Here is a 21,999-nt window from a genome sequence, read left to right as displayed (position 1 = left end):
AGCTTCTTATAATAGAGCGGCAGCTTCTTATAATAGTGCGGCAGCTTCTTATAATAGGGCGGCAGTTTCTTATAATAGCGCGGCAGTTTCTTATAATAGTGCGGCAGTTTCTTATAATAGCGCGGCAGCTTCTTATAATAGAGCGGCAGCTTCTTATAATAGCGCGGCAGCTTCTTATAATAGGGCGGCAGCTTCTTATAATAGAGCGGCAGCTTCTTATAATAGCGCGGCAGCTTCTTATAATAGAGCGGCAGCTTCTTATAATAGCGCGGCAGCTTCTTATAATAGAGCGGCAGCTTCTTATAATAGCGCGGCAGCTTCTTATAATAGCGCGGCAGCTTCTTATAATAGTGCGGCAGTTTCTTATAATAGTGCGGCAGTTTCTTATAATAGTGCGGCAGTTTCTTATAATAGTGCGGCAGTTTCTTATAATAGTGCAGCAGTTTCTTATAAGGGTATGTGCACACACACTAATTACGTCCGTAATTGACGGACGTATTTCGGCCGCAGGTCCCGGACCGAACACAGTGCAGGGACCCGGACTCCTAGCATCATAGTTATGTACGACGCTAGGATTCCCTGCCTCGCTGCAGGACAACTGTCCCGTACTGTAATCATGTTTTCAGTACAGGACAGTAGTTCCACGGAGAGGCAGGGACTCCTAGCGTCGTACATAAGTATGATGCTAGGAGCCCGGCTCCCTGCACTGTGTTCGGTCCGGGACCTGCGGCCGAAATACGTCCGTCAATTACGGACGTAATTAGTGTGTGTGCACATACCCTAATAGTGCGGCAGTTTCTTATAATAGTGCGGCAGTTTCTTATTATAGAGCGGCACCGTTATTAGAGGACCGGCTTATATCAGTCACACATATAAATATCTCTGGAGGTTCTCCGCACTGGAGATGTGCGATATAAAGTATTGATTATGGGGGCAGGGAGGTTTCTACACTTCCAGTCACTCACATCATTGAAGAACACAACAGTCAGCCTCTCCCCAGCCTGAAATGGCTGATAACAGGGAAGAACAGATTGCATATAACTGTACAACAAATGGAGGAAAGGTAGACTTTGGGTTGTGTGGCCCTTTAAGTGGAACAGTACATTATGCAACTGCAAAACATTGTCAAAACATATTAGTCATTAGTGGCGCCCTCTAAAGGCCACACAAAGTTTCACAATAAATTTGAGATTCTTTATTTTTAGCTGTTGGACATGGTCCAGGAGTGATCAGATGGTCACTGGATATCAGCCGTGTCTTCCAGAAGATTGTGATTCATTCTGAGGGCAAAGAAACAGCCGACAGGGCAGAAAAAAAGTGTCCCGGGATTTATCAAGAACCAAATAATAATGTCCGACAAACAAAACGGAGCTACATGAAGCCAGGAAATGATCCAGATAAAATCCAGTAACATTACATGACGAGGGATGTAGGGCTGTCTGGTTCTCAGAGAATGTATCACACATTATATATAGACTTAGATACAGCAGATCAGCATTCAGCATCACCCATAGGCTCAGATACAGCGGCTCAGCAAACCGTATCACACATGATAGGATTAGATACACAGCTCAGCAGACAGTATCACACATGATAGGATTAGATACACAGCTCAGCAGACAGTATCACACATGATAGGATTAGATATAGCGGCTCAGCAGACAGTATAACACATGATAGGATTAGATACACAGCTCAGCAGACAGTATCACACATGATAGGATTAGATATAGCGGCTCAGCAGACAGTATAACACATTATTGGATTAGATACAGCGGCTCAGCAGACAGTATCACACATGATAGGATTAGATACACAGGTCAGCAGACGTATCACACATGATAGGATTAGATACAGCGGCTCAGCAGACAGTATAACACATGATAGGATTAGATACACAGCTCAGCAGACAGTATCACACATGATCGGATTAGATACACAGCTCAGCAGACAGTATCACACATGATAGGATTAGATACAGTGACTCAGCAGACAGTATCACACATGATAGGATTAGATACAGCGGCTCAGCAGACAGTATCACACATGAAAGGATTAGATACAGTGGCTCAGCAGACAGTATCACACATGATAGGATTAGATACATTGGCTCAGCAGACAGTATCACACATGATAGGATTAGATACAGCGGCTCAGCAGACAGTATCACACATGATAGGATTAGATACAGTGGCTCAGCAGACAGTATCACACATGATAGGATTAGATACAGAGGCTCAGCAGACAGTATCACACATGATAGGATTAGATACAGAGGCTCAGCAGACAGTATCACACATGATAGGATTAGATACAGAGGCTCAGCAGACAGTATCACACATGATAGGATTAGATACACAGCTCAGCGGACAGTATCACACATGATAGGATTAGATACAGTGGCTCAGCAGACAGTATCACACATGATAGGATTAGATGCAGTAGCTCAGCAGACAGTATCACACATGATAGGATTAGATACAGTAGCTCAGCAGACAGTATCACACATGATAGGATTAGATACAGTAGCTCAGCAGACAGTATCACACATGATAGGATTAGATACAGTGGCTCAGCAGACAGTATCACACATGATCGGATTAGATACATAGCTCAGCAGACAGTATCACACATGATAGGATTAGATACAGTGACTCAGCAGACAGTATCACACATGATAGGATTAGATACAGCGGCTCAGCAGACAGTATCACACATGAAAGGATTAGATACAGTGGCTCAGCAGACAGTATCACACATGATAGGATTAGATACATTGGCTCAGCAGACAGTATCACACATGATAGGATTAGATACAGCGGCTCAGCAGACAGTATCACACATGATAGGATTAGATACAGTGGCTCAGCAGACAGTATCACACATGATAGGATTAGATACAGAGGCTCAGCAGACAGTATCACACATGATAGGATTAGATACAGAGGCTCAGCAGACAGTATCACACATGATAGGATTAGATACAGAGGCTCAGCAGACAGTATCACACATGATAGGATTAGATACACAGCTCAGCGGACAGTATCACACATGATAGGATTAGATACAGTGGCTCAGCAGACAGTATCACACATGATAGGATTAGATGCAGTAGCTCAGCAGACAGTATCACACATGATAGGATTAGATACAGTAGCTCAGCAGACAGTATCACACATGATAGGATTAAATACAGTAGCTCAGAAGACAGTATCACACATGATAGGATTAGATACAGTGGCTCAGCAGACAGTATCACACATGATAGGATTAGATACAGTGGCTCAGCAGACAGTATCACACATGATAGGATTAGATACATTGGCTCAGCAGACAGTATCACACATGATAGGATTAGATACAGCGGCTCAGCAGACAGTATCACACATGATAGGATTAGATACAGTGGCTCAGCAGACAGTATCACACATGATAGGATTAGATACAGAGGCTCAGCAGACAGTATCACACATGATAGGATTAGATACAGAGGCTCAGCAGACAGTATCACACATGATAGGATTAGATACAGAGGCTCAGCAGACAGTATCACACATGATAGGATTAGATACACAGCTCAGCGGACAGTATCACACATGATAGGATTAGATACAGTGGCTCAGCAGACAGTATCACACATGATAGGATTAGATACAGTAGCTCAGCAGACAGTATCACACATGATAGGATTAGATACAGTGGCTCAGCAGACAGTATCACACATGATAGGATTAGATACAGTGGCTCAGCAGACAGTATCACACATGATAGGATTAGATACAGTGACTCAGCAGACAGTATCACACATGATAGGATTAGATACAGCGGCTCAGCAGACAGTATCACACATGAAAGGATTAGATACAGTGGCTCAGCAGACAGTATCACACATGATAGGATTAGATACATTGGCTCAGCAGACAGTATCACACATGATAGGATTAGATACAGCGGCTCAGCAGACAGTATCACACATGATAGGATTAGATACAGTGGCTCAGCAGACAGTATCACACATGATAGGATTAGATACAGAGGCTCAGCAGACAGTATCACACATGATAGGATTAGATACAGAGGCTCAGCAGACAGTATCACACATGATAGGATTAGATACAGAGGCTCAGCAGACAGTATCACACATGATAGGATTAGATACACAGCTCAGCGGACAGTATCACACATGATAGGATTAGATACAGTGGCTCAGCAGACAGTATCACACATGATAGGATTAGATGCAGTAGCTAAGCAGACAGTATCACACATGATAGGATTAGATACAGTAGCTCAGCAGACAGTATCACACATGATAGGATTAGATACAGTAGCTCAGCAGACAGTATCACACATGATAGGATTAGATACAGTGGCTCAGCAGACAGTATCACACATGATAGGATTAGATACAGTGGCTCAGCAGACAGTATCACACATGATAGGATTAGATACAGTGGCTCAGCAGACAGTATCACACCTGATAGACATTTTTAAGATCCAAATGGCACCAAACAATAAAATACAAATTGGAGTTGAATATTCAGTTAGGAACCAGGCAGAAAGTTTCTGGAGAAATATCAAAAGTTTATTAATACAAATCTATTTCCCGGATCAAAAAGCGGCACATTCAGGATATGTTTATATATGATAAGCTTAGATACACTGGCTCAGCATACAAATAGAGAAGCTCAGCAGACAGTATCACACGCTTAGATACACTGGGTCAATGCCCTGTCTAGTCTGTGGGTCACAGGTTCCCTTTAAGATGCCGATCTATTCATCAGAACGAGGACACTTGGATTAGAAGTGGTTTGTGCAATAGACTTGACCTTACAGAAGACAATACTAAGTGACGTTCCTATAAATGTATGATGGACACCACGATGTCCCGGAGTGCCGGAGTTCCCAGAATTCCCCTCGTTATGTACACAGCACCTCTCGGGATTATGGGTAATATAAACATGGTCAAACACTAGGTCTCTCTGACATCAGCGCCGCCGCCTCACAAGAAACTTTATTTCTGACTTATTTCTCCAAAGTCAATTGTGGCAACAAAGAGCGATTTATCCCAAAGTGCGGAAGGATCGTCCCGGTGATGTCTGTGCGCACGTCTCGCCATAGGGATAAATACGCTCACGCACTGTCTGAGCTGAGATATTCAAGAAGAACGCTCCCTCCTCACAGATGGGGACACGGGGAACACACCCGTGACAGCGCCACTCCTTAAAACACCCTGTGATAGCCTGGAAAGCAACCAAAACCATACAAATATTCCTAATACAAATGCAATTTTCCTGCCAAGTTTTTGGGGTGAAGTAACCAATATAGACCTACTACTTCTCACAGTTGAGGGTTTGCTACATTTGCATCCATTCTATAGAATCCTGTGTGAGATAAACACATCCACTACACCAATCTGTCTTGACCGTTTGCTACAATGTACCAGTTTGGGTAAAATGTATCAGTCTGTTCAACTTTCAGAGGGTTTTCTAGACTGGATACAATTGTAACAACCTCTCAGCTGTGAGAAGTATTAGTTCTGGGCCAGTTCTCAGCCTCTGGATGTAAACAAGAACATTAGAAAGTTGCAGAAGGCTTTATTATTGAATAATTCATTGCAAATATTCATTTTTAGTTTTTTTAATAAGGTATTGCGCATTTTGGAAAAACATTTTCATACACCCTATTCGTAAATTCTGTGTTAATAGAGGGGGGTCCTCATCTCTTGGCCAGAGTGGAGAGAAAATAGGGCGTCTCTGGAGGACCTGTCCGGTCCTGTACTACAATGACAACCCATTGATCTGAATGGACACTGTGTAATGCTTAATTTCCCCTGTGGTGGCGCTGTAGGGAAATTTAACACTTACCGCCAGGTTTCCACACAGATTACAGCTGATCGCTGGGTTTTACAGCAGGGGGACACTTTGTAATCAGTTTATGGTCAAGGGATCCTTTTAACAAGTAGTGTTAAATGTTAAAGTTCCAAGTGTGATGCAATCTTTATATGGTTAGTGTCTTAAAAAATAGACGAACATAGCGTAACCGATCTTTATGACGGAAGGGGGGGGGGGATATTCATTGATTGTTCGTTGCTCCGAACTAAAACAAATCTTACCCCTTTTATGGGATATTTCTCAGATGAGTGAATTCCCAGAATCGTGTAGGACCAGGTCGCTTCCATCACCGTGCGTGTAACATTACTCATCTCCCGAATACCTAACGTCTCCCTATGTCCATTGTCTGTAACCGCAGCCTCAGACGTAGCGTGCCGGGGTCTCCCCAGGATGAAGAGATTAATGTCTAATATCATTGCTCAGACATTCGGGACAATTGTTATTTTTGGGAGAAGATCATGAGAACATTGTCTTGAATTTAGAGTAGATGACACCAATGGTTTGTCTGGTTGTGGTTGTCTACCGGTCTCCTGGGAGGATCCTGGGAAATAGGATGATTCATGGGAACATTTCTAGGCTGGTTCCGTGGTGATGTAGCCAACGTCCTGGTCTGGTGTGCATGGTCCCTCCTGACACCCGCCACACAAGGTCACTGGAGAGGACTAAACTGTTATATATTGTACAGTTAGGTCCAGAAATATTTGGACAGGGACACAATCCTCATGATTTGGGTTTTGCTGCCACCACATTGGACTGGAAATGAAACATCTGAGATGCAATTGAAGTTTAGATTTTCAGGTTTAATTCAAGGGGTTAGAACAAAAATATCCTGTGAAACATTTAGGAATTGCCGCCATTTTTCTACACCGCCGCCTCATTACAGGGGCTCAAAAGTAATTGGACAAATGAACATTATCATAAATAAAATGTTTTTTTTAATACTTTGTAGAGAATCCTTTGCAGCAATGACGGACTGAAGTCTGGAACCCATGGACATCACCACACGCCGGGTTTCCTCCTCTGTGATACTTTGCCCGGCCTTTACTGCCGCGTCTTCAGTTGTCGCTGGTTTGTGGCTCTTTCTGCCTTAAGTTTTGTCTTATGTGAAATGCTGGATCGGGTGAGATCTGGTGACTCGGCTATTGCAGAATATTCCACTTCTTTGCCTTATAAACTCCTGGGCGGCTTTCGCAGGATGTTTTGTGTCATTGTCCATCTGTCCTATAAAGCGACGTCCAATCAACCTGCGGCATGTGGTGGAATCTGAGCAGAAAGTAAATCCCTGAACACTTCAGAATTCATCTGGCTGCTTCTGTCTTCAGTCACATCATCAATAAACACTAGTGACCCAGTGCCAGGCAGCCATGCACGCCCATGCCATCACACTGCCCCCACCATGTCATCACACTGGCTCGACCATACCATCACCCTGCCCCCACCATGCCATCACACTGCCTCCACCATACCATCACACTGCCTCCACCATACCATCACACTGCCTCCACCATACCATCACACTGCCTCCACCATACCATCACACTGCCTCCACCATACCATCACACTGCCTCCACCATACCATCACACTGCCTCCACCATACCATCACACTGCCTCCACCATACCATCACACTGCCTCCACCATACCATCACACTGCCTCCACCATACCATCACACTGCCTCCACCATACCATCACACTGCCTCCACCATACCATCACACTGCCTCCACCATACCATCACACTGCCTCCACCATACCATCACACTGCCTCCACCATACCATCACACTGCCTCCACCATACCATCACATTGCCCCCACCATGCCATCACACTGCCTCCACCATGTCATCACACTGCCTCCACCATGCCATTACACTGCCCCCACCATGCCCTCACACTGCCCCCACCCTGCCCTCACACCGCCTCCACCATGCCATCACACCGCCTCCACCATGCCATCACACCGCCTCCACCATGCCATCACACCGCCTCCACCATGCCATCACACCGCCTCTGCCACGCCATCACACCGCCCCCGCCATGCCATCACACTGCCTCCGCCATGCCATCACACCGCCTCCGCCATGCCATCACACCGCCTCTGCCACGCCATCACACCGCCCCCGCCATGCCATCACACTGCCTCTGCCACGCCATCACACCGCCCCCGCCATGCCATCACACTGCCTCCGCCATGCCATCACACCGCCCCCACCATGCCATCACACCGCCCCCGCCATGCCATCACACTGCCCCCGCCATGCCATCACACTGCCCCCGCCATGCCATCACACTGCCCCCGCCATGCCATCACACTGCCCCCGCCATGCCATCACACTGCCCCCGCCATGCCATCACACTGCCCTCGCCATGCCATCACACTGCCCTAAAATGCCATCACACTGCATCTACCATGCTTTACAGAGGATGTGGTGGCTTTGGATCATGAGCCATTCCAAGCCTTCTCCATACTTTCTTCTCCCATCATTCTGGTCCAGGTTGATCTTAGTTTTGCTTCTTTACATGTTGTTTGGTCTAATCCGGCCTTTCTATATTTGATAGATATATCTGATTAATGGTTTGCACCTTGTGGTGAACCCTCTGTATTTGCTCTCATGAAGTCTTCTCTTTATGGTCGACTTAGATACTGATCCACCTACTTCCAGGAGAATGTTCCTCACTTGGGTAGATGTTGTGATATGTCATTAATTGTGGTTGCTTGAAATAAGAGGAAGGGGAACCAACAGGTTGACCCTTACCCACGAAGGGCGTGTGACGGCCTCCTCTCCCAACAGGCGCCACAACATTAGCAGGCAAGGTACATGAGATCCAGGATCACACCACCGACAGATCCCCAGAAGAGGTCTCCAACAAGGGATAAGAATAAGGGAGGGGGAGAATGAGCCAGGCGATGTATAGGAGGGTATGTGTTGGCCGGTAGATCATGAAGGGAGACTCCAATTTAGTTTTTGCCATAAGTGCCCCTGTTCTTGAAACCTCCCCCATACTCATTGACAAGTACGCAGGAATAACATATAATATGTCTACAAGAAATCCAGCCACAGGGTCCAAATGCAGTGTCCATAGGTGGACTATCTGTATAAAAAAATGCAATACAGTTCTTATCTCTTTGGATCACATACAGTTAATACATTGAAAAACGGAAAAATTCTTCTAAATGACTTGCATTTTTCTAAGCCGGGTCTCTGGACTGGAAAATGTCATGCAGTGATAGGTTTGCCCAGCAGGGGCACTGATTTCTTCAGTCATGCCCTGCTTTGAGTCAAGTGATGGATTAAGATGTCAGAAGTAATGAGCCATGGGGCCCCCATGATGTCAGAGTCACATTACCGCAACACTGGTCCTTGTATTCCCGGCCGGAGAGATATTAGGCAGTTGCCAGAGAATTTACCCAGACAGAGCCGTCTCCTATTTCATTATCAGTCTTGCAAATATAAACAAGCAGTGATAAGATAAAATGTCCATATATTAATCCACGGGACACTTAGTATGATTTATGACAACAAGTCACCACGATTGTGGCCTAAACGGTCTACTGAAGGCAAGATGTTGGTCATTAGGCTCTTGGCACATTGCCTGAATAAACATAATAAACCGGCTGTAGACTTGTAATATACTATATAATAATGATAAGTAAATTATAATATCACAGAAATCATGAGTATACACCAGAACTTCTACTCAAGGCCAGGCCAAGGAATAATACCGAAGAGTGGCCAAGAAGTGACCGTCAAAGAGAAGAAAAACTGCAAGTCTAAAGAGTGATACCGGAGTCCAAGTTAAAATGTGAAAATTAAGATAAGCCCAAGGATTGACAATTATGGTCAGGCCAAGAAGTGATAATCAAGGTCAGGCCAAGAAGTGATAATCAAGGTCAGGCCAAGAAGTGATAATCAAGGTCAGGCCAAGAAGTGATAATCAAGGTCAGGCCAAGAAGTGATATTCAAGGCTGTGATAAGGCGTGATTCTCAAGGTCAGGCTTAGTGGTGTTGCTGAAAGTTGTGATAATCAAGGCCATGTCAAATAATCATGATTAGGGTTGGGCCAAAGAGTGACACTCAAGGTATTTTTAAGGACCGATACTGAAGGATGTGCTAAGACATGGGGCTCAAGGTCATTCCGAAGTAGTAATGATGAAAGCTGGGCCAAGAAGTGATATTCAAGGTTGATCTAAGGAGTGAAATCAAGGCCTAGTCAAGGAAAGATATTTAAGACTGGGACCAAGAATAAGGCCCACACTGAGTTTTTTGCAGTGTTTTTTGCTGCGGAAACTGCGACAGAAAACGGACAAAATCGCCTCCCATTGACTTCATTTATTTCAATGGGAGGCGGAGACGTTTTTTTTTACCGTGAGCGGAAAAAACGGTCACGGGAAAAAGAAGCGACATGCCCTTTCTTTGGGCGTTTCTGTCTCTGACTCCCCATTGACATCAATGGGAGGCAGAGAAATTGTTTTTCGTGGTGTTTTCTGCCCGCAGCGCACAATAGCCGAGACAAAATACAGCGGTAAAAGACGTGGCAAACGGCGTGGAGGCAGGTCAAAATCTGCCTCAAAACTCCAGACGGAAATTCCTTATAGTCAAGACCAGGCCAAGGAGTGATCGTCAAGACCATGCCAAGGAGTGATCGTCAAGACCATGCCAAGGAGTGATCGTCAAGACCAGGCCAAGGAGTGATCGTCAAGACCAGGCCAAGGAGTGATCGTCAAGACCAGGCCAAGGAGTGATCGTCAAGACCAGGCCAAGGAGTGATCGTCAAGACCAGGCCAAGGAGTGATCGTCAAGACCAGGCCAAGGAGTGATCGTCAAGACCAGGCCAAGGAGCGATCGTCAAGACCAGGCCAAGGAGCGATCGTCAAGACCAGGCCAAGGAGCGATCGTCAAGACCAGGCCAAGGAGCGATCGTCAAGACCAGGCCAAGGAGCGATCGTCAAGACCAGGCCAAGGAGCGATCATCAAGACCAGGCCAAGGAGCGATCGTCAAGACCAGGCCAAGGAGCGATCGTCAAGACCAGGCCAAGGAGCGATCGTCAAGACCAGGCCAAGGAGCGATCGTCAAGACCAGGCCAAGGAGCGATCGTCAAGACCAGGCCAAGGAGCGATCGTCAAGACCAGGCCAAGGAGTGATCGTCAAGACCAGGCCAAGGAGCGATCGTCAAGACCAGGCCAAGGAGCGATCGTCAAGACCAGGCCAAGGAGCGATCGTCAAGACCAGGCCAAGGAGCGATCGTCAAGACCAGGCCAAGGAGCGATCGTCAAGACCAGGCCAAGGAGCGATCGTCAAGACCAGGCCAAGGAGTGATCGTCAAGACCAGGCCAAGGAGTGATCGTCAAGACCAGGCCAAGGAGTGATCGTCAAGACCAGGCCAAGGAGTGATCGTCAAGACCAGGCCAAGGAGCGATCGTCAAGACCAGGCCAAGGAAAATGGGCATGTGTCTTAGAGCAGAGGAACAATTCAAGTTAAAACTCTTCCTAACACTCTTTTCACAACTTGCCAGAAGAGGACAACCCAGGGATTCATATGAACAGATGATTTATTATTTTATTTGCTCTTTCAGAAACTTGATAATTTACACCAAAAAGATTGTGAAAATGGTGCAGAATACAGAAAATCCACAGTCAAAACCCCCACAGCCATCAAGTTAATCCTTCTGTTATGACCACTTAGACACGAAGGTAAGATCTTGGCCCGCGCACTGTACGAGGCAGGAGGAAACCGATACAGAAACAGACAAATGATAGTATTGTCTCGGATTATGGGTTATTATTATTTTTTTTAACATTGGGCTACTGCACTTCAGCCCTAAGCTCCATCCCCTCAACCAAGACGGAGTTTTTCCATATTAGTAAACTCTAAAGATCTTATCTGACAATCTTCAAGTGTATAAGAAACCCAAACTCGTGGCTTTTGGGTAAACACGCTGGACCCCGGGGACTTGGTAGAGTTTTTGATCTTCTGGGGGGGAATCGTCCCATGGGCCTCGCTCCTGCTCTACCCTCTTACATCCAATTCTTCCATTTATTTTTTGTTGGTAACCACAAAGATATTAAAATAAGCCTTTTGTCTGGCAGGCTGCCTTATTAAATACAATTTATCCTGGCCGCAAGGTTCCTTTTGAGAACGCCTGCTGGTGCGGTCAAAGTGCTCGACGGGCTGGACTCGGAGATAAAAGCCGGGGCGGAGAGTGATTTGTATACAACAATTATTGAAGCCCTGGGGAAGAGGGAGCGGGAGGATCGGAGTGTGTTGTGGTTGGAGACAACTTCACGCAAAAGTGCCAGATTGATACGGTAACGAAGAAATGAGTGTAGCTTCAAAAAACATTGCGGTTTCCTTGTTCTTCATAGATCCAAAAAAGACATTCAGACCCGAACAACACAGGTGACGGCTAGTACCAAATATTAATGACAATCTAGAAGTGACCGGCAATTAAATTTGGAAGGTAAAAAGCAACAAAAATTAAGAAAAATGCTGGAGGGCACAAAACCTTTATGCGGGGTGTGGTGGGAGGGGGCCCAGAACTGACCTGCTTCCCCTGCTTGCCATGACATTGTCATAGTAGCTACCTGCAGCCGCCACTAGAGGGAGCTCACTGCATACAGCTTTATACAGTTCCTGTTTAGTTAAAGAGGACCAGTCCTCTCTCCTGACATGTATATTTTAGTAAATACTTATATTCCCCATGAAATAACAATTCTGGAGCAGCTTTTCTTAGATCTCTGCATTGTGCCATTCCTCCATTATTCCTCCTAGGAATTTATGACTAAATTGACAACTGGGTGTTAGCAGTTGGGGGTGTGTCCCTACACAGTCTGACATTGTCCAATCAGTGCTGGCAGTGACAGAGTGTGTAGCTACACACCCCTTTGACAAGGAGAAAGGTAACTCCCAGTTGTCAATTTAGTCATAGATTTCTAGGAGGAATAACAGAGGAATGGCACAATGCAGAGATCTAAGAAAAGCTACTCCAGAATTGTTATTTCATGAGGAATATAAGTATTTACTAAAATATACATGTCAGGAGAGAGGACTGGTCCTCTTTAACTAAATAGGAAATGTATAAATTTGTATGCAGGGAGCTCCCCTTAGTGGCGGTTGTCAATTTAGTCATAGATTTCCAGGCGGAATAACAGAGGAACAGCACAATGCAGAGTTCCAAGAAAAGATGTTCCAGAATGGTTATTTCATGGGGAATACAAGTATGCACTAAAAGAGAAATGTCAGGAGAGGTGACAGGTCCACTTTAAATACTAGCTGTATAAATCTATATGCAGATAGCTCCCCCTAGTGGTGGCTGCAGGCAGCCAGAATTATATCACTTATCAACTCAGGCCTATGTACATATATATATATATATATATATATATATATATATATATATATATATATATATATATATATATATATATATATATATATATATATATATATATATTATGAAGCACAAACGGTTGGACCTACGAACTAAGAATTGTGGACATTAACTTTAATAATGATGTAGTACAGAGCTCTCATAGGGGAGCCGGCCCCTTCTGAGTTTTATAATGGGGCACTAGGATTTCTGTGCTTAGGAGCTTATAGCATGTTTAATAATTAAGTTCAATGTATGCAGTCAACTCCTAAACTCCCTCTAGTGGTGGTTTCAGGCAGACAGAATTGTATCATTTCACTCTATGTCTACTCTTATCCTATTTAGATGATGAACAAATAAAACAACCAAAAAATCAGCACTCCAGATTATGAATATTTAGCCTGTCAAGCTTTAATGTAGGGTTCCAATTTTTAGAACAGGTTAAATAATAAAGAGTCATGCTTGTTTAGAGAAAATCCTGTGTCTAACCAAGTGAGTGCTGCAGATATTTTTAGAGATATCTAGGTATCGCCAGCCAGGATCTTCCTCCTAAATCATATCACCATAGAACTGCAATTCCCTCCACTTCTTTAGGCCCATTTACATGGACCAATATTTGCGCAAATACGTTCATTTGTCGGTCAATCAAATTGTTCGTGCATCCTATAAAATTATCGTTGTCGGCACTCTCAAATGTTAATGCGATGACTCTGTCAAATGTTAATGCTTCTGTCCAGGTGTATTCAGCAAAGCTGACAAGTGAGCTGCAGACAGCAAGTGTTTTCAGTCTATTGTGTCTGCTCTAGTGGCCAGTGTGAGAACTGCAATATTTCAGGATTCAGTTTTTTTTATATGTGGATAGTCACATAAAAAAATGAAAAAGCACCGTCAAATTTAAAATATATATATTTAGAATAAAAACCGGATTTAGATATGTTATTTTCTAGTGATAAATTCCCTTTAAGGTTTGGAGATGGATTTTTAAAATGTTTTTAACTTGGAATAAGCTACGACCGGCGCTGCTGATCATTAATGTATTCTTCAGCTCATAAACCATTAATCACATTGTACATTTATAATTTCTGTATTAAACTGGGAACATTACTTTTGGCTGCTTTACAAAGACAACTATTAGATTTCCATAATCATTTTATACAGTTTTTAGTAAGGACAGATTACAAAGTCACAACTAAAATTGCACCAAATTTGCAACAAAATTTGCAACATTCATCTTCTCATTCTATAAAAGAAAACCGCCGAGAAAAGCAGGCGCGGTTGAGCGGTAAATACACTTTTAGCTTCATTTCTCAAAGGCAAAGACTAAAAGGGTTGTCCGGGCACCTGACCGTTTTTTATACTGATGAATAGGTCATCAGTATATGATCGGTGGGAGTCCGACAACAGGACCACGCACTGATCAGCTCCCACGGCTGCCTCCGGGTACCGAATGTCCGCGTCGGCAGCAGATGGCTCCAGTCACAGTATAGCGGCCGTGATGCAGTACTGCAGCTCGGCTCCGTGTCAAGTGAATAGGAGCAGAGTTGCAGTTCTGCAGCACGGCCACTATGCAGTTTATGGAGCCACCTGCTTCCGGCACCGAACACTGAATACAACATGCGCCATTTTCATCTAATTTTCCTGTGGCCTAAACTACATCTGCTTTGGAGATCACGTCCACTTTTGTCGGGACTTTATTTATTATTTACTCAAATTTAGGTAGGCGTCTCGAATTGCAACTTTTTTGGCCGCAGTTTACTCCAAAAACTGCTGTAAATTGCTTTATAAATGTCGACCATTGTGTCAGTAATTGAAAACCTAAGATTTTCCTCCGTATTTGTTAGGAAAATAATTTAATACAGTGTCAGCATCGCACTAACCCTTCTACAGTTTAATATCATTTTGTTTTGCAGCAGGCTGTCAGTAGAGATGCTTTTCTTTAGCAGTTCTGAGCGTTGCCTATTGTACTGACATCTAGTGGACAATATGGAAACAGCAGTATTTAATAATTCATTTATCTATCATTTTTAGTCCGTTTCCTCATTAAGATTACAATTCAGTAATATCCTAGAAAACCAAATAATTCCGGGACAGTTCAAGCAATCTGTATACCACAATGACGACAGGCGATATACCCCCCCCCTCCCCCCTCAGATTACTATTAATAGACACCTCCAGCTCATTTTGGGGTCACTGCATTCCCATAGACCGTTTCAAAGTGCCTTAAAATACCAAAAAAAAAAAAACACAGACAGAGCCGTCCACATACGAGATAATTTATGAGCTGCAAAAATAATAGCTGTGAAATTGGAGCCGTCTCTTCCCCTAATGTAAAGATTTATCAGGTTCAGGCAGAGACTGCGACTCATGAATCAAAGAAAATCAGAAATGTGCAAGAACAGGAGCTGAAATCCCAGGAGTGCGGGGACAACGGGGACAATCAATGCAAAAGAGAAATAAAAAAATGTGTTCCTGGGGCAGCCAATCAGATGCATGATTTCAGACATACTGTCAATGTATCTAAGTCTATCATGTGTAATACTACCTGCTGAGCTGCCGTATCTAATCCTATAATGTGTCATACTATCTGTTCAGCCAGTGTATCTAACCCTATCATGTGTGATAACCTGCTAAACTGCCGTATCTAAGCCTATCATGTGTGATACCGTCTGATGAGCTGCTGTATCTGATCCTATCATGTGTGATACTGTCTGATGAGCCACTGTATCTAATCCTATCATGTGTGATACTGTCTGATGTGCCACTGTATCTAATCCTATCATGTGTGATACTGTCTGCTGAGCCTGTGTATCTAATCCTATCATGTGTGATACTGTCTGCCGAGCTGCTGTATCTAATCCTATCATGTGTGATACTCTCTGATGTGCCACTGTATCTAATCCTATCATGTGTGATACGGTCTGCTGAGATTCTGCATTTAAGCCTATCATGTGTGATACTGTCTGCTGAGCCAGGGTATCTAATCCTATCATGTGTGATACTGTCTGATGAGCCGCTGTATCTAATCCTATCATTGTGATACTGTCTGCTGAGCTGTGTATCTAATCCTATCATGTGTTATACTGACTGATGAGCCGCTGTATCTAATCCTATCATGTGTTATACTGTCTGCTGAGCTATGTATCTAATCCTATCATGTGTGATACTGTCTGCTGAGCTGTGTATCTAATCCTATCATGTGTGATACTGTCTGATGAGCCGCTGTATCTAATCCTATCATGTGTGATACTGTCTGCTGAGCCCTGTATCTAATCCTATCATGTGTGATACTGTCTGCTGAGCGGTGTATCTAATCCTATCATGTGTGATACTGTCTGCTGAGCGGTGTATCTAATCCTATCATGTGTGATACTGTCTGCTGAGCGGTGTATCTAATCCTATCATGTGTGATACTGTCTGCTGAGCTGTTTATCTAATCCTATCATGTGTGATACTGTCTGCTGAGCGGTGTATCTAATCCTATCATGTGTGATACTGTCTGCTGAGCGGTGTATCTAATCCTATCATGTGTGATACTGTCTGCTGAGCCACTGTATCTAATCCTATCATGTGTGATACTGTCTGCTGAGCTGTGTATCTGACTAATTACACTAAACTGCAAACATTCTTAAAAATAATAGCTAGAAATGCACTTACCAGCTCGTAATTGACACGCGGCGTGCAAGGGGACGCAATCTGTAAAATAGAAGAAAATAATAATAAATCGATTATCACACCGTATATCCGCTGTTTTACATCTAGTTCAAACACTTTCCACTTGGTGCCGTCTATGAGTGTCAACCAACCAATTACCCTCCCACCCCCTGCCCCACAATGATCTCCAGCTGGAGCGCTACCTGCCTATTCATCACTGTATCCGTGAGGGTATGTTCACACGCCTATTTTCGGCCGTTTTTCAGGCCATAAACACCCGAAAAACGTCCGAAAAATCAGAAGCAGAACGCCTCCAAACATCTGCCCATTGAAATCAATGGGGAAAACGGCATTCTGTTCCAATGGGCAGTAATTTTAGGCGGCCACGAAAAAAGTGCAGGACACTTCTTGGGACGCTTTTGGAGCTGTTTTTCATAGAATCGCGAGTGGCTTCAAAAAAGTCTGAAAATCAGGAGCTGTTTTCCCTTGAAAACAGATCCGTATTTTCAGACGTTTTTAGTCTAGCGTGTGAACATAGCCTTTGTGTTATTAAACCTATTATGTCATAAAACATTCTGCTTCATTGCCTATATAATCATATAGTATACCAGAAGATACCCAGGTTATACCAGCTGTACATATAGAATTATATACAGAAGATACCCAGGTTATACCAGCATGCTCCATATCACTATATACAAGAAGATGTATAACTTATACCAGCTGTACATATAGAATTATATACAGAAGATACCCAGGTTATACCAGCATGCTCCATATCACTATATACAAGAAGATGTATAACTTATACCAGCTGTACATATATAATTATATACAGAAGATACCCAGGTTATACCAGCATGCTCCATATCACTATATACAGGAAGATGTATAACTTATACCAGCTGTACATATATAATTATATACAGAAGATACCCAGGTTATACCAGCTGTACATATATAATTATATACAGAAGATACCCAGGTTATACCAGCATGCTCCATATCACTGTATACAGGAAGATGTATAACTTATACCAGCTGTACATATATAATTATAAACAGAAGATACCCGGGTTATACCAGCATACACCATATCACTATATACAAGAAGATGTATAACTTATACCAGCTGTACATATATAATTATATACAGAAGATACCCAGGTTATACCAGCATGCTCCATATCACTATATACAAGAAGATGTATAACTTATACTAGCTGTACATATATAATTATATACAGGAGATACCCAGGTTATACCAGCATGCTCCATATCACTATATACAAGAAGATGTAGATGTATAACTTATACCAGCTGTACATATATAATTATATACAGAAGATACCCAGGTTATACCAGCATACACCATATCACTATATACAAGAAGATGTATAACTTATACTAGCTGTACATATATAATTATATACAGAAGATACCCGGGTTATACCAGCATACACCATATCACTATATACAAGAAGATGTATAACTTATACCAGCTGTACATATATAATTATATACAGAAGATACCCAGGTTATACCAGCATGCTCCATATCACTATATACAAGAAGATGTATAACTTATACTAGCTGTACATATATAATTATATACAGAAGATACCCAGGTTATACCAGCATGCTCCATATCACTATATACAAGAAGATGTATAACTTATACCAGCTGTACATATATAATTATATATAGAAGATGCCCAGGTTATACCAGCATGCTCCATATCACTATATACAAGAAGATGTATAACTTATACCAGCTGTACATATATAATTATATACAGAAGATTCCCAGGTTATACCAGCATGCTCCATATCACTATATACAGGAAGATGTATAACTTATACCAGCGGTACATATATAATTATATACAGAAGATACCCAGATTATACCAGCATGCTCCATATCACTATATACAAGAAGATGTATAACTTATACCAGCTGTACATATATAATTATATACAGAAGATACCCAGGTTATACCAGAATGCTCCATATCACTATATACAAGAAGATGTATAACTTATACCAGCTGTACATATATAATTATATACAGAAGATACCCAGGTTATACCAGCATGCTCCATATCACTATATACAGGAAGATGTATAACTTATACCAGCTGTACATATATAATTATATACAGAAGATACCCAGGTTATACCAGCATGCTCCATATCACTATATACAAGAAGATGTGTAACTTATACCAGCTGTACATATATAATTATATACAGGAGATACCCAGGTTATACCAGCATGCTCCATATCACTATATACAAGAAGATGTATAACTTATACCAGCTGTACATATATAATTATATACAGAAGATACCCAGGTTATACCAGCATGCTCCATATCACTATATACAGGAAGATGTATAACTTATACCAGCTGTACATATATAATTATATACAGAAGATACCCAGGTTATACCAGCATGCTCCATATCACTATATACAGGAAGATGTATAACTTATACCAGCTGTACATATATAATTATATACAGAAGATACCCAGGTTATAGCAGCATGCTCCATATCACTATATACAGGAAGATGTATAACTTATACCAGCTGTACACATATAATTATATACAGAAGATACCCAGGTTATACCACCATGCTCCATATCACTATATACAAGAAGATGTATAACTCATACCAGCTGTACATATATAATTATATACAGAAGATACCCAGGTTATACCAGCATGCTCCATATCACTATATACAGGAAGATGTATAACTTATACCAGCTGTACATATATAATTATATACAGAAGATACCCAGGTTATACCAGCTGTACATATATAATTATATACAGCAGATACCCAGATTATACCAGCATGCTCCATATCACTATATACAAGAAGATGTATAACTTATACCAGCTGTACATATATAATTATATACAGAAGGTACCCAGGTTATACCAGCATGCTCCATATCACTATATACAAGAAGATGTATAACTTATACCAGCTGTACATATATAATTATATACAGAAGATACCCAGGTTATACCAGCATGCTCCATATCACTATGTACAAGAAGATGTATAACTTATACCAGCTGTACACATATAATTATATACAGAAGATACCCAGGTTATACCAGCATGCTCCATATCACTATATACAGGAAGATGTATAACTTATACCAGCTGTACATATATAATTATATACAGAAGATACCCAGGTTATACCAGCATGCTCCATATCACTATGTACAAGAAGATGTATAACTTATACCAGCTGTACACATATAATTATATACAGAAGATACCCAGGTTATACCACCATGCTCCATATCACTATATACAGGAAGATGTATAACTTATACCAGCTGTACATATATAATTATATACAGAAGATACCCAGGTTATACCAGCATGCTCCATATCACTATGTACAAAAAGATGTATAACTTATACCAGCTGTACACATATAATTATATACAGAAGATACCCAGGTTATACCACCATGCTCCATATCACTATATACAAGAAGATGTATAACTTATACCAGCTGTACATATATAATTATATACAGAAGATACCCAGGTTATACCAGCATGCTCCATATCACTATATACAGGAAGATGTATAACTTATACCAGCTGTACATATATAATTATATACAGAAGATACCCAGGTTATACCAGCTGTACATATATAATTATATACAGCAGATACCCAGATTATACCAGCATGCTCCATATCACTATATACAAGAAGATGTATAACTTATACCAGCTGTACATATATAATTATATGCAGAAGGTACCCAGGTTATACCAGCTGTACATATATAATTATATACAGGAGATACCCAGATTATACCAGCTGTACATATATAATTATATACAGAAGATACCCAGATTATACCAGCATGCTCCATATCACTATATACAAGAAGATGCATATCTTATACCAGCTGTACATATATAATCATATACAGGAGATACCCAGGTTATACCAGAATGCTCCATATCACTATATACAAGAAGATGTATAACTTATACCAGCTGTACATATATAATTATATACACAGAAGATACCCAGGTTATACCATAATGCTCCATATCACTATATACAAGATGTATAACTTATACCAGCTGTACATATATAATTATATACAGAAGATACCCAGGTTATACCAGCTGTACATATATAATTATATACAGAAGATGCCCAGGTTATACCAGCATGCTCCATATCACTATATACAAGAAGATGTATATCTTATACCAGCTGTACATATATAATTATATACAGAAGATACCCAGGTTATACCAGCATGCTCCATATCACTATATACAAGAAGATATATAACTTATACCAGCTGTACATATATAATTATATACAGAAGATACCCAGGTTATACCAGCATGCTCCATGTCACTATAGAGAGGAAGATGTATAACTTATACCAGCTGTACATATATAATCATATACAGAAGATACCCAGGTTATACCAGCATGCTCCATATCACTATATACAGGAAGATGTATAACTTATACCAGCTGTACATATATAATTATATACAGAAGATACACAGGTTATACCAGCATGCTCCATATCACTATATACAAGAAGATGTATCACTTATACCAGCTGTACTTATATAATTATATACAGAATATACCCACGTTATACCAGCATGCTCCATATCACTATATACAAGAAGATGTATAACTTATACCAGCTGTACATATATAATTATATACAGAAGATACCCAGGTTATACCAGCATGCTCCATATCACTATATACAAGAAGATGTATAACTTATACCAGCTGTACACCTATAATTATATACAGAAGATACCCAGGTTATACCCGCATGCTCCATATCACTATATACAGGAAGATGTATAACTTATACCAGCTGTACATATATAATTATATACAGAATATACCCAGGTTATACCAGCATGCTCCATATCACTATATACAAGATGATGTATAACTTATACCAGCTGTACATATATAATTATATACAGAAGATACCCAGGTTATACCAGCATGCTCCATATCACTATATACAAGAAGATGTATAACTTA

The 21,999-nt window shown here is 41.7% G+C and overlaps 1 protein-coding gene across 2 annotated transcripts in view; it reads right to left on the bottom strand.

Annotated features, from left to right (window-relative positions):
- TNS1 (tensin 1) overlaps nucleotides 1-21,999 on the bottom strand; it is a 165,140-nt gene that overhangs the window by 140,174 nt on the left and 2,967 nt on the right. For both annotated transcript variants that reach the window (XM_075829085.1, XM_075829086.1), the window contains exon 2: nucleotides 16,916-16,954. The gene's annotated coding sequence lies outside the window, so the exon portion shown is untranslated. The remainder of the gene's footprint in view (nucleotides 1-16,915; nucleotides 16,955-21,999) is intronic.

Source organism: Rhinoderma darwinii, chromosome 6 (assembly GCF_050947455.1).
Source record: "Rhinoderma darwinii isolate aRhiDar2 chromosome 6, aRhiDar2.hap1, whole genome shotgun sequence".
Classification (NCBI taxonomy): Eukaryota; Metazoa; Chordata; class Amphibia; order Anura; family Rhinodermatidae; genus Rhinoderma; species Rhinoderma darwinii.
The sequence above is the reverse complement of the archived record's forward strand: the minus strand, read 5'-3'. Positions and strand labels throughout refer to the sequence as shown.